The 12609-nt window shown below is 41.7% G+C and overlaps 1 protein-coding gene across 2 annotated transcripts in view; it reads left to right on the top strand.

Annotated features, from left to right (window-relative positions):
• Positions 1 to 686: 686 nt before the first annotated feature.
• LOC140117158 (ecto-ADP-ribosyltransferase 5-like) overlaps positions 687 to 12609 on the top strand; it is a 30258-nt gene continuing 18335 nt past the window's right edge. Inside the window, exon 1 of one of the 2 annotated variants that reach the window (XM_072133633.1) lies at positions 687 to 830. The gene's annotated coding sequence lies outside the window, so the exon portion shown is untranslated. Of the gene's footprint in view, positions 831 to 7777; positions 7842 to 12609 lie in introns of those variants that run through there. The other variant, XM_072133636.1, reaches the window with a different exon arrangement.

Genomic DNA, 12609 nt, shown 5'->3' with positions numbered 1-12609 from the left:
CCTCCTCCCCCCCATAAAGTACTTATCTGTCTGTAGCCTGTAGTTCTCCTCATGCTGCTGTCAGATGGAGCTCAGTGTCTGTCAGTGTGAGCTCCGCCCTGGAGTGCGGGGGAGGGGCTAGAGTGCAGGGGCGGGGCTAGAGTGCAGAGACAGAGAGACAAGATCCATGAAGAGTCAGGCAAGATGGCGGCCGACCCTAAAGTCAAAAGTTATAGGGTCGTGTCCAGGGGCGACTGGAATTGTGTAGATTGATAGACAGGATGGAATTATTTCTGTGAGATTCCGTAAATTACAGTAAATTAGCAAAATCCAGAGGTCCGTCTGTAACTAGGGGTCGTCTGTAAGTTGGGTGTAAGTAGGGGACTGTCTGTATAGTCAGGTGGTGGAGAAGGGGCAGATATACAGTAACCAGAAATAATCCTAAAATTCCCCAGCTGTAGGGTGAGACCTGACATGGGGCGGCTCCATAAATGACTATTGTGAATAGGACGGCTGCCTCTGTAGCGCCACCTAGAGGTGTTCTGGTGTCAGTGTCCTGATCCTGAAGCAGTGACTTGTGGTATTTGGGTAAGGAGAGCACAGAGACGGCCGCTGTCACTTATATACAAATATTTTCCTACTCCTCCCAGCATGCACTGCCTGAGGGTATCAGTGACAGGCTGCAGTATTACTCAGTCCTCCAGGCAGGAGGTGAAGGGGTTAAGAAGAGTTCCTGTGTCTCTCGCCAAAACTCCGCTTCCTCTAAGCTGCAAAACCGGAAGAAAGAAACTTCTCTACAAGAAAAACCAGAGACAGAGAAGAAGGGACAGATACAGGGCACAGGAGGAAGGGTAAGAGGAGAGCGAGACGAGGGGTATACAGCGTATAGCACTACCTATATATAACCCACACATAACACACAGTAACGACACCTCCCCTCACTCACTACAACAGTGATTACTGCACGTTCTATACACAGAGTAATACACCTATATGTATACATAGGGGGCAGTATTATAGTAGTTATATTCCTGTACATAGGGGGCAGTATTATAGTAGTTATATTCTTGTACACAGGGGGCAGTATTATAGTAGTTATATTCCTGTACATAGGGGGCAGTATTATAGTAGGTATATTCCTGTACATAGGGGGCAGTATTATAGTAGTTATATTCCTGTACATAGGGGGCAGTATTATAGTAGTTATATTCTTGTACATAGGGGGCAGTATTATAGTAGTTATATTCTTGTACATAGGGGGCAGTATTATAGTAGTTATATTCCTGTACATAGGGGGCAGTATTATAGTAGTTATATTCCTGTACATAGGGGGCAGTATTATAGTAGTTATATTCTTGTACATAGGGGTTAGTATTATAGTAGTTATATTCTTGTACATAGGGGGCAGTATTATAGTAGTTATATTCTTGTACATATGGGGCAGTATTATAGTAGTTATATTCCTGTACATAGGGGGCAGTATTATAGTAGTTATATTCCTGTACATAGGGGGCAGTATTATAGTAGTTATATTCTTGTACATAGGGGTTAGTATTATAGTAGTTATATTCCTGTACATAGGGGGCAGTATTATAGTAGTTATATTCTTGTACATAGGGAGCAGTATTATAGTAGTTATATTCTTGTACATAGGGGCAGTATTATAGTAGTTATATTCTTGTACATAGGGGGCAGTATTATAGTAGTTATATTCCTGTACATAGGGGGCAGTATTATAGTAGTTATATTCTTGTACATAGGGGGCAGTATTATAGTAGTTATATTCCTGTACATAGGGGGCAGTATTATAGTAGTTATATTCCTGTACATAGGGGGCAGTATTATAGTAGTTATATTCTTGTACATAGGGGGCAGTATTATAGTAGTTATATTCCTGTACATAGGGGGCAGTATTATAGTAGTTATATTCCTGTACATAGGAGGCAGTATTATAGTAGTTATATTCCTGTACATAGGGGGCAGTATTATAGTAGTTATATTCCTGTACATAGGGGGCAGTATTATAGTAGTTATATTCTTGTACATAGGGGGCAGTATTATAGTAGTTATATCCCTGTACATAGGGGGCAGTATTATAGTAATTATATTCCTGTACATAGGGGGCAGTATTATAGTAGTTATATTCCTGTACATAGGGGGCAGTATTATAGTAGTTATATTCTTGTACATAGGGGGCAGTATTATAATAGTTATATTCTTGTACATAGGGGGCAGTGTTATAGTAATTATATTCCTGTACATAGGGGGCAGTATTATAGTAGTTATATTCCTGTACATAGGGAGCAGTATTATAGTAGTTATATTCCAGTACATAGGGGGCAGTATTATAGTAGTTATATTCCTGTACATAGGGGGCAGTATTATAGTAGTTATATTACTGTACATAGGGGGCAGTATTATAGTAGTTATATTCCTGTACATAGGAGGCAGTATTATAGTAGTTATATTCCTGTACATAGGGGGCAGTATTATAGTAGTTATATTCCTGTACATAGGGGGCAGTATTATAGTAGTTATATTCTTGTACATAGGGGGCAGTATTATAGTAGTTATATCCCTGTACATAGGGGGCAGTATTATAGTAATTATATTCCTGTACATAGGGGGCAGTATTATAGTAGTTATATTCCTGTACATAGGGGGCAGTATTATAGTAGTTATATTCTTGTACATAGGGGGCAGTATTATAATAGTTATATTCTTGTACATAGGGGGCAGTGTTATAGTAATTATATTCCTGTACATAGGGGGCAGTATTATAGTAGTTATATTCTTGTACATAGGGAGCAGTATTATAGTAGTTATATTCCAGTACATAGGGGGCAGTATTATAGTAGTTATATTCCTGTACATAGGGGGCAGTATTATAGTAGTTATATTCCTGTACATAGGGGGCAGTATTATAGTAGTTATATTCTTGTACATAGGGGGCAGTATTATAGTAGTTATATTCCTGTACATAGGGGGCAGTATTATAGTAGTTATATTCCTGTACATAGGGGGCAGTATTATAGTAGTTATATTCTTGTACATAGGGGGCAGTATTATAGTAGTTATATTCCTGTACATAGGGGGCAGTATTATAGTAGTTATATTCCTGTACATAGGAGGCAGTATTATAGTAGTTATATTCCTGTACATAGGGGGCAGTATTATAGTAGTTATATTCCTGTACATAGGGGGCAGTATTATAGTAGTTATATTCTTGTACATAGGGGGCAGTATTATAGTAGTTATATCCCTGTACATAGGGGGCAGTATTATAGTAATTATATTCCTGTACATAGGGGGCAGTATTATAGTAGTTATATTCCTGTACAGGGGGCAGTATTATAGTAGTTATATTCTTGTACATAGGGGGAAGTATTATAATAGTTATATTCTTGTACATAGGGGGCAGTGTTATAGTAATTATATTCCTGTACATAGGGGGCAGTATTATAGTAGTTATATTCCTGTACATAGGGAGCAGTATTATAGTAGTTATATTCCAGTACATAGGGGGCAGTATTATAGTAGTTATATTCCTGTACATAGGGGGCAGTATTATAGTAGTTATATTACTGTACATAGGGGGCAGTATTATAGTAGTTATATTCCTGTACATAGGAGGCAGTATTATAGTAGTTATATTCCTGTACATAGGGGGCAGTATTATAGTAGTTATATTCCTGTACATAGGGGGCAGTATTATAGTAGTTATATTCTTGTACATAGGGGGCAGTATTATAGTAGTTATATCCCTGTACATAGGGGGCAGTATTATAGTAATTATATTCCTGTACATAGGGGGCAGTATTATAGTAGTTATATTCCTGTACATAGGGGGCAGTATTATAGTAGTTATATTCTTGTACATAGGGGGCAGTATTATAATAGTTATATTCTTGTACATAGGGGGCAGTGTTATAGTAATTATATTCCTGTACATAGGGGGCAGTATTATAGTAGTTATATTCCTGTACATAGGGAGCAGTATTATAGTAGTTATATTCCAGTACATAGGGGGCAGTATTATAGTAGTTATATTCCTGTACATAGGGGGCAGTATTATAGTAGTTATATTACTGTACATAGGGGGCAGTATTATAGTAGTTATATTCCTGTACATAGGGGGCAGTATTATAGTAGTTATATTCTTGTACATAGGGAGCAGTATTATAGTAGTTATATTCTTGTACATAGGGAGCAGTATTATAGTAGGTATATACCTGTACATAGGGGGCAGTATTATAGTAGTTATATTCTTGTACATAGGGGGCAGTATTATAGTAGTTATATTCCTGTACATAGGGGGCAGTATTATAGTAGTTATATTCCTGTACATAGGGGGCAGTATTATAGTAGTTATATTCCTGTACATAGGGGGCAGTATTATAGTAGTTATATTCTTGTACATAGGGGGCAGTATTATAGTAGTTATATCCCTGTACATAGGGGGCAGTGTTATAGTAATTATATTCCAGTACATAGGGGGCAGTATTATAGTAGTTATATTCCTGTACATAGGGGGCAGTATTATAGTAGTTATATTCTTGTACATAGGGGGCAGTATTATAGTAGTTATATTCCAGTACATAGGGGGCAGTATTATAGTAGTTATATTCCTGTACATAGGGGGCAGTATTATAGTAGTTATATTCTTGTACATATGGGGCAGTATTATAGTAGTTATATTCCTGTACATAGGGAGCATTATTATTGTAGTTATATCCCTGTACATAGGGGTCAGTATTATAGTAGTTATATTCTTGTACATAGGGGGCAGTATTATAGTAGTTATATTCTTGTACATAGGGGGCAGTATTATAGTAGTTATATTCTTGTACATAGGGGGCAGTATTATAGTAGTTATATTCTTGTACATAGGGGGCAGTATTATAGTAGTTATATTCTTGTACATAGGGGGCAGTATTATAGTAGTTATATTCCTGTACATAGGGGGCAGTATTATAGTAGTTATATTCTTGTACATAGGGGGCAGTATTATAGTAGTTATATTCTTGTACATAGGGGGCAGTATTATAGTAGTTATATTCTTGTACATAGGGGGCAGTATTATAGTAGTTATATTCTTGTACATAGGGGGCAGTATTATAGTAGTTATATTCTTGTACATAGGGGGCAGTATTATAGTAGTTATATTCTTGTACATAGGGGCAGTATTATAGTAGTTATATTCCTGGACATAGGTGGCAGTATTATAGAAGTTATATTCCTGTACATAGGGGGCAGTATTATAGTAGTTATATTCTTGTACATAGGGGGCAGTATTATAGTAGTTATATTCTTGTACATAGGGGGCAGTATTATAGTAGTTATATTCTTGTACATAGGGGCAGTATTATAGTAGTTATATTCTTGTACATAGGGGGCAGTATTATAGTAGTTATATTCCTGTACATAGGGGGCAGTATTATAGTAGTTATATTCCTGTACATAGGGGGCAGTATTATAGTAATTATATTCCTGTACATAGGGGGAATATTATAGTAGTTATATTCTTGTACATAGGGGGCAGTATTATAGTAGTTATATTCTTGTACATAGGGGGCAGTATTATAGTAGTTATATTCCTGTACATAGGGGGCAGTATTATAGTAATTATATTCCTGTACATAGGGGGCAGTATTATAGTAATTATATTCCTGTACATAGGGGGAATATTATAGTAGTTATATTCTTGTACATAGGGGGCAGTATTATAGTAGTTATATTCTTGTACATAGGGGGCAGTATTATAGTAGTTATATTCCTGTACATAGGGGGCAGTATTATAGTAGTTATATCCCTGTACATAGGGGACAGTATTATAGTAGTTATATTCCTGTACATAGGGGGCAGTATTATAGTAGCTATATTCCTGTACATAGGGGTCAGTATTATAGTAGTTATATTCTTGTACATAGAGGGCAGTATTATAGTAGTTATATTCTTGTACATAGAGGGCAGTATTATAGCAGTTCTATTCCTGTACATAGGGGGCAGTATTATAGTAGTTCTATTCCTGTACATAGGGGGCAGTATTATAGTAGTTCTATTCCTGTACATAGGGGGCAGTATTATAGTAGTTCTATTCCTGTACATAGGGGGCAGTATTATAGTAGTTCTATTCCTGTACATAGGGGGCAGTATTATAGTAGTTATATTCTTGTACATAGGGGGCAATATTATAGTAGCTATATCCCTGTACATAGGGGACAGTATTATAGTAGTTATATTCCTGTACATAGGGGTCAGTATTATAGTAGTTATATTCCTGTACATAGGGGTCAGTATTATAGTAGTTATATTCTTGTACATAGGGGGGCAGTATTATAGTAGTTATATTCTTGTACATAGGGGGGCAGTATTATAGTAGTTATATTCCTGTACATAGGGGGCAGTATTATAGTAGTTATATTCTTGTACATAGGAGGCAGTATTATAGTAGTTATATTCCTGTACACAGGGGGCAGTATTATAGTAGTTATATTCCTGTACATAGGGGGCAGTATTATAGTAATTATATTCTTGTACATAGGGGGCAGTATTATAGTAGTTATATTCCTGTACATAGGGGACAGTATTATAGTAGTTATATTCCTGTACACAGGGGGCAGTATTATAGTAGTTATATTCCTGTACATAGGGGGCAGTATTATAGTAATTATATTCTTGTACATAGGGGGCAGTATTATAGTAGTTATATTCCTGTACATAGGGGGCAGTATTATAGTAGTTATATTCCTGTACACAGGGGGCAGTATTATAGTAGTTATATTCCTGTACATAGGGGGCAGTATTATAGTAGTTATATTCCTGTACATAGGGGGCAGTATTATAGTAGTTATATTCCTGTACATAGGGGACAGTATTATAGTAGTTATATTCTTGTACATAGGAGGCAGTATTATAGTAGTTATATTCTTGTACATAGGGGGCAGTATTATAGTAGTTATATTCTTGTACATAGGAGGCAGTATTATAGTAGTTATATTCTTGTACATAGGGGGCAGTATTATAGTAATTATATTCTTGTACATAGGGGGCAGTATTATAGTAGTTATATTCCTGTACACAGGGGGCAGTATTATAGTAGTTATATTCCTGTACATAGGGGGCAGTATTATAGTAGTTATATTCTTGTACATAGGGGGCAGTATTATAGTAGTTATATTCCTGTACATAGGGGGCAGTATTATAGTAGTTATATTCTTGTACATAGGGGGCAGTATTATAGTAGTTATATTCCTGTACATAGGGGGCAGTATTATAGTAGTTATATTCTTGTACATAGGGGGCAGTATTATAGTAGTTATATTCTTGTACATAGGGGGCAGTATTATAGTAGTTATATTCTTGTACATAGGAGGCAGTATTATAGTAGTTATATTCTTGTACATAGGGGGCAGTATTATAGTAGTTATATTCCTGTACATAGGGGGCAGTATTATAGTAGTTATATTCTTGTACATAGGGGGCAGTATTATGAAGTTATATTCTTGTACATTGGGGGCAATTTTTATTAGTAGAAACATACAAAATACATAGTACATTCCAATCAGAATTTAACAGAAATCATACATTGAAATTAATAAATAAATGTATAATAAGTAACTTAAATGTCCATCATTGGTTAAAGGTAAAAGGCTTAAACATAATTACATGATCCATTAGTCCAAACATATATTCCTCCATAACTTCCTATTTCCATCTCTTTTCCCTATCTCTATGGATCGGATCCACCTGAGCTCAGACATGATCAGTGTGACTGCGGTCATGTGCTGGAAGGTCTCACTGTGGATGGAGACTGGGGTCCTGTTGTGCCAGTGATAATACTTTATGGTGGTGATAATGAGGTACATGGTCTCCCTGTTGATGCCATCTACATGTGATGTTACCCCATAGATGATATCTGGGTATCTGAGAGACATTAGACGTGGTATTTTCAGCCTGCGGGACAACCTCCTGCCATATCCGCCTCCCTCCCTGGCACTCGGTGGTAAAGTGCTCCATAGTCTCCTCCTGCTGACAGCCTAGGGGACACATACGGTCAGAGACGCTCAAGAATTTTAAATTGCCCCTAACAAAGAGCCTCCCATGCAGGGACAACCAGGCGATGTCAAATAACTTTGCAGGAAGCCTAGGACTATTCAGAAATTTCAGACTCTCCTGCAGGGCGGTCGTCGTGCAGTCCCTCAGAGCTGGCTGTACTGTATAGTAGGTCTTACAGATATTAGTGTACAGCTCCTTCCTGGTCCTACTCTCCAGATAGGTCTTCCCTATTCTCCACTTTTTCATGCACCTGAGACCATACTCCAGATACTGGGGGAGGAAGCCAGGAGTCCATCGGCCCCTCTTGAGACTGCCGCCTCGCACCCAAGACTCTGCAAAAGGCAATATCCAGTCCCTGACACTACTTACCCACAGGAGACCATTATTTGAGTCCAGGCAACCAAAATTGACTTTCAGAAACATGGAGTCAAAGAAAACCCTTGGATTTAACATATCCAGCCCACCCTCTCTCCTCTGCAGGTAGGTGATCCCTCTTTTTACTGGGTTCAACCTGTTCCCCCATAAAAGCTGGAAGAACAGGCTAAAGAGCCTAGCGGAGAAAGATTCTGGCAAAGGAAAGACGACAGAGACGTAGAGGAAGACAGGGACCAGGTAAGTCTTCAGCAGAGTAACCCTTTCTCTATAGGTCAGCCTCCAGTTCTTCCATCGCTGAACCTTTACATTTCCGGTTTCCAACTTCTCTTCCCAATTTAGTTTGGCATTGTCTTCCCTCCCAAATTTCACACCAAGGATTTTAATATGGGTGGAGGCCTTGGCGAACTGTGGTAGATCAAAGCCAGGAGCAGTATCCAATGTCCAGAAAGCTTGACTCTTCTCTAGGTTGACCAGAGACCTGGAGGCCTCTGAGTAACTTCTGATGGCTGCAGACAACATCTCCACCTCACGAGGCTCAGATATCACCACAGTCACATCATCTGCGTAGGCGACTACCTTCAAAGGCAAGCAATGGGGGACCGGCACCCCCTGAAAATCACACCGCTGCAGTGATCGCAGAAACAACTCTATGGCAAACACATACAGCAGCGGACTCAGGGGGCAGCCCTGTCGCACCCCCGCCTCTACTTCAAAAGTGTCCCCCTGCCAACCATTGATCAGAGGAAAGCTCTTCGCCTCTCTGTACAAAGTTCTCAGCCAATCTATAAATTGCCCCGGAATACCGTACTTTGACAAAGTGGCCCATAGATAATCATGGTCAACCCTGTCAAAGGCTTTAGCCTGGTCCAGACCTACAACATATCTCCCACACCTCAGAGCTTTACATCTCTCAAACATCTCCCTTATCGAGATGACTGCTCCAGTGATGTTCCGCCCTCTTACTGTGCCGTACTGAGAGCCTGCCAACAGTGCCGGGGACAAACAGACTAACCTAGAGAATAGAATTTTTGCCAGAATTTTCCTGTCGACATTCAAGAGGGCGATCGGCCTCCAGTTCTTGATGTCACTAGGCTCCTTACCTTTGGACAGCAGAATAAGGGAGGACACTCTCATGGATGGAGGCATCAGGTGATTCTCTAGACAATTTGTAAACACATCCACAAGGATCGGGGCTAAGAGGTCTTTAAACGTTTTATAGAATTCAGCTGTTATCCCATCAGGACCTGGTGCCTTCTTCAGATGTAACTTATCAATGGCCTCTTTATCCTCCTCCTCTGTTATTCCTGCTGTCAAAGGAGAAAAGTCCAAATCTCTAGTGTCAGGGCCTGGAGTTGCCTCCAAGAATTGAGCCATTTTCTCTTTATCCAAAACCTTTTTCTGAAATAACTCAGCATAGTAGGATCTCACCACCCCCAGGATACCCTCCCGAGATTCCTGCAAAACTCCCTGGGAGTCAGTGAGACCTGTGATCGATTTCTTGGCCACACGTTCCCGGCAATTTTCATACAGATCAGGGACGCCTAGAGTCCCGTAATCTCTCTCGATTACCAGGGACGTGTAGCGGCTGTACTGATACTGCTTTATCTCAGATTTCAGTCGGTCAATATTTTGTTTGCCATCCCCACCCGCCGAATACAGTGACTCCAAATCTTTCCGCAGCTTCAGATACTGGCTGTACTTACTCTTACCCTTTTTCACTGACAGTCTCCTTAAGAGGGACCGGATCTCCTCCTTGACGTTCTCCCACCAGTCAGATATGTTGTCATAGAAGTCCTGTCTCTGGAGCTGGTCCTGAAAAAGGGAGTGGACACAGTTCTGGACATATACATCATCCAGGATGCTGGAATTAAGCCTCCATAACCCCCGTCCAATATCAGAACGGTTAGTGGCGCCTAGGTGAAACAATAAGACAAGATGGTCAGAATATGGGACGACCCTCTCAATCATCCCACTAACAGTCTCTGAAGGACTTACAAACGCCATGTCAATTCTACTGTTCCTGTCAGCACATGTGTAGGTATATTTAGGTTTCCTCCCGTCCAGGGTGAATACATCACATAGATGGGCCTGTGATACGATGTTCTGTAGTACTTTTAAGTCTCTGACCACTGCTCTGCCCGAGGACCTGTCACCCGATGTCATGGTAACATTAAAGTCGCCCGCCAATACTAAAGGGATCGAGGTAAAAAGATATTGCTTCACCTCATTGAACAGCTGGATTCTCTCTGTCACTGTCTGTGGGCCATAGATGTTGATCAGCCGGAGCCGCCTACCATGGATGGTCACCTCCAGCACCAGGCACCTCCCCATAGCGACCTCCGTCAGCCTGTGCACCGTCACGTCTGTGGTGTTAAACAGTATGGCGACCCCGGCGTACGGCTCCACAGCCAGTGACCAGTAAGAAGGACCAGACCGCCACTCACGCTCAGCCTCACGGAGATGCCCCAAGGTAGTCAGACGGGTCTCCTGCAGGAAGATGACATCAGCCCCCAAATATCTTAGGTGGTCATATACTGCGTGTCTAGTCCTTCTTACTTTAATGCTGTTGACGTTGCTAGAAGCAACTTTTAGAGAGAACCCAGCCATTACAATGATAAAGAGCAGAGCAGTGATCCCCATCATCATATGTCAGAGTCAGAGTCTCCCTGTACACCACCAGTCTCCATGTCCGACTCCTCAGCAGCCTCTACAGGAGGGGGCTTCTTCTTAGTTGGGGGGTCTCCTGTGTCCACCTCACACTCATTATCAATGCGCTGTAACTCGCGCTCATAATCACCTTCTGACTCAGACAGAACATCATATCTGTTAGATAGGACCATGACCCCGGTATCACCACTGGACTTTTTCCTGGTTTTTGGACCTAAGTTGCTTTCTTCCTCTGGTTTACGGGAGGACTTATCTTTTTTCTTTCTCTTGTTTTTTTTTAACCTCCTCATAATCACCAGGAGCTATAGAGGTGGCTGCCTGAGGCTGCTCCTGAATTACCACCCCCAAACTCCCCTGAGCACCATCCGACATCTGAGGTGCTGGTACAGCATCACCTGACCCCTGTACCTCCCGCCTGGTCAAAATTTTCCCTGACACCAAGGCCTCCTCCTCTAAGGCGTCTGCCTCCTGTACTATCTCATCATCAGAGAAGTCCCTGGCGATGTTATGCCAGGCCTCCGGGCAATCCTTGTGCGGGTGGCCCATCTCTCCACAGAGGTTACATTTCACCCTCTCACAGGTGGCGCTGAGATGACCGACCTCCCCACACAGGTTACACTTCACCACTGTACATATATTGGCCACGTGCCCGATCTTACCGCACTTGAAGCACTTTCTTGGTTGCCCGGGATAAAAGCAGACACCTTTCTCTCTCCCTATGAAGAAGCTGTTGGGGAGGTGCAGGGTGATATTATTGTACTGCCTCAGTTTTACCAGAACCTTCCACCCACCAGTCCAGATGCCGTCGGCGTCTCTGTTCTTAGTGAGGTCAGACACCAGATCACAATGGCGCCTGAGCCACACTATAATATCCTGAGGGGGAACTGACTCGTTCCAGAATATCACATTGACCACCACGGTACCTGGCCTGGATATGGGGACAAACACGAACTTACTCTAGCTGTCCTTATCCCTGAACCGGGGGAGTTTATCCCAGAACCTATCCAGACTAGACATGAGCGTAAAGCTGACATCATAGCTGACATCAAGGAGATCTTCCTTTGCGCCCCTGTTTTTAAAGCGCACCACGTTCCTCCTCTTAAACGCCTGCCCTGTGTAGTGTGCGCTAGAGGTGAAGGAGGGAGCGCCGCGGCTGCAGGCATTTCTGGGGGGTTCCTGATGGGGCTCACTCCGAGTATTGGGGGGAGGGTCTGGGCTAGAGCGACCTGACTCAACTGGGGGGCTCGATGTTATAGGGGGGAAGTCACTTACATTATCCTGTACCCCCTTTCCCCCATCCACCTCTATGTTATCTTCAGGTGACTGCACATCCCATACAGATTGAGGGTCCCCTCCATCCCCCGACCCCTCAGGAACATCATGATGTCCGCTAGTGTCCCCAGTGTCTGCTCCAGCAGTAGAACGGTCCTGGATCACCGAATCACCCTGACACATAGGTGCATGTCCACTGTCCTGCTGTGGTGTAGTGCCTCCTGGGACTTGTGGTGCCTGTGCCTGCTGCGGTGTAGT

This window comes from Engystomops pustulosus, chromosome 2, assembly GCF_040894005.1.
Source record: "Engystomops pustulosus chromosome 2, aEngPut4.maternal, whole genome shotgun sequence".
NCBI classification, from domain to species: Eukaryota; Metazoa; Chordata; class Amphibia; order Anura; family Leptodactylidae; genus Engystomops; species Engystomops pustulosus.
This window is presented reverse-complemented; position numbering and strand designations above follow the sequence as displayed.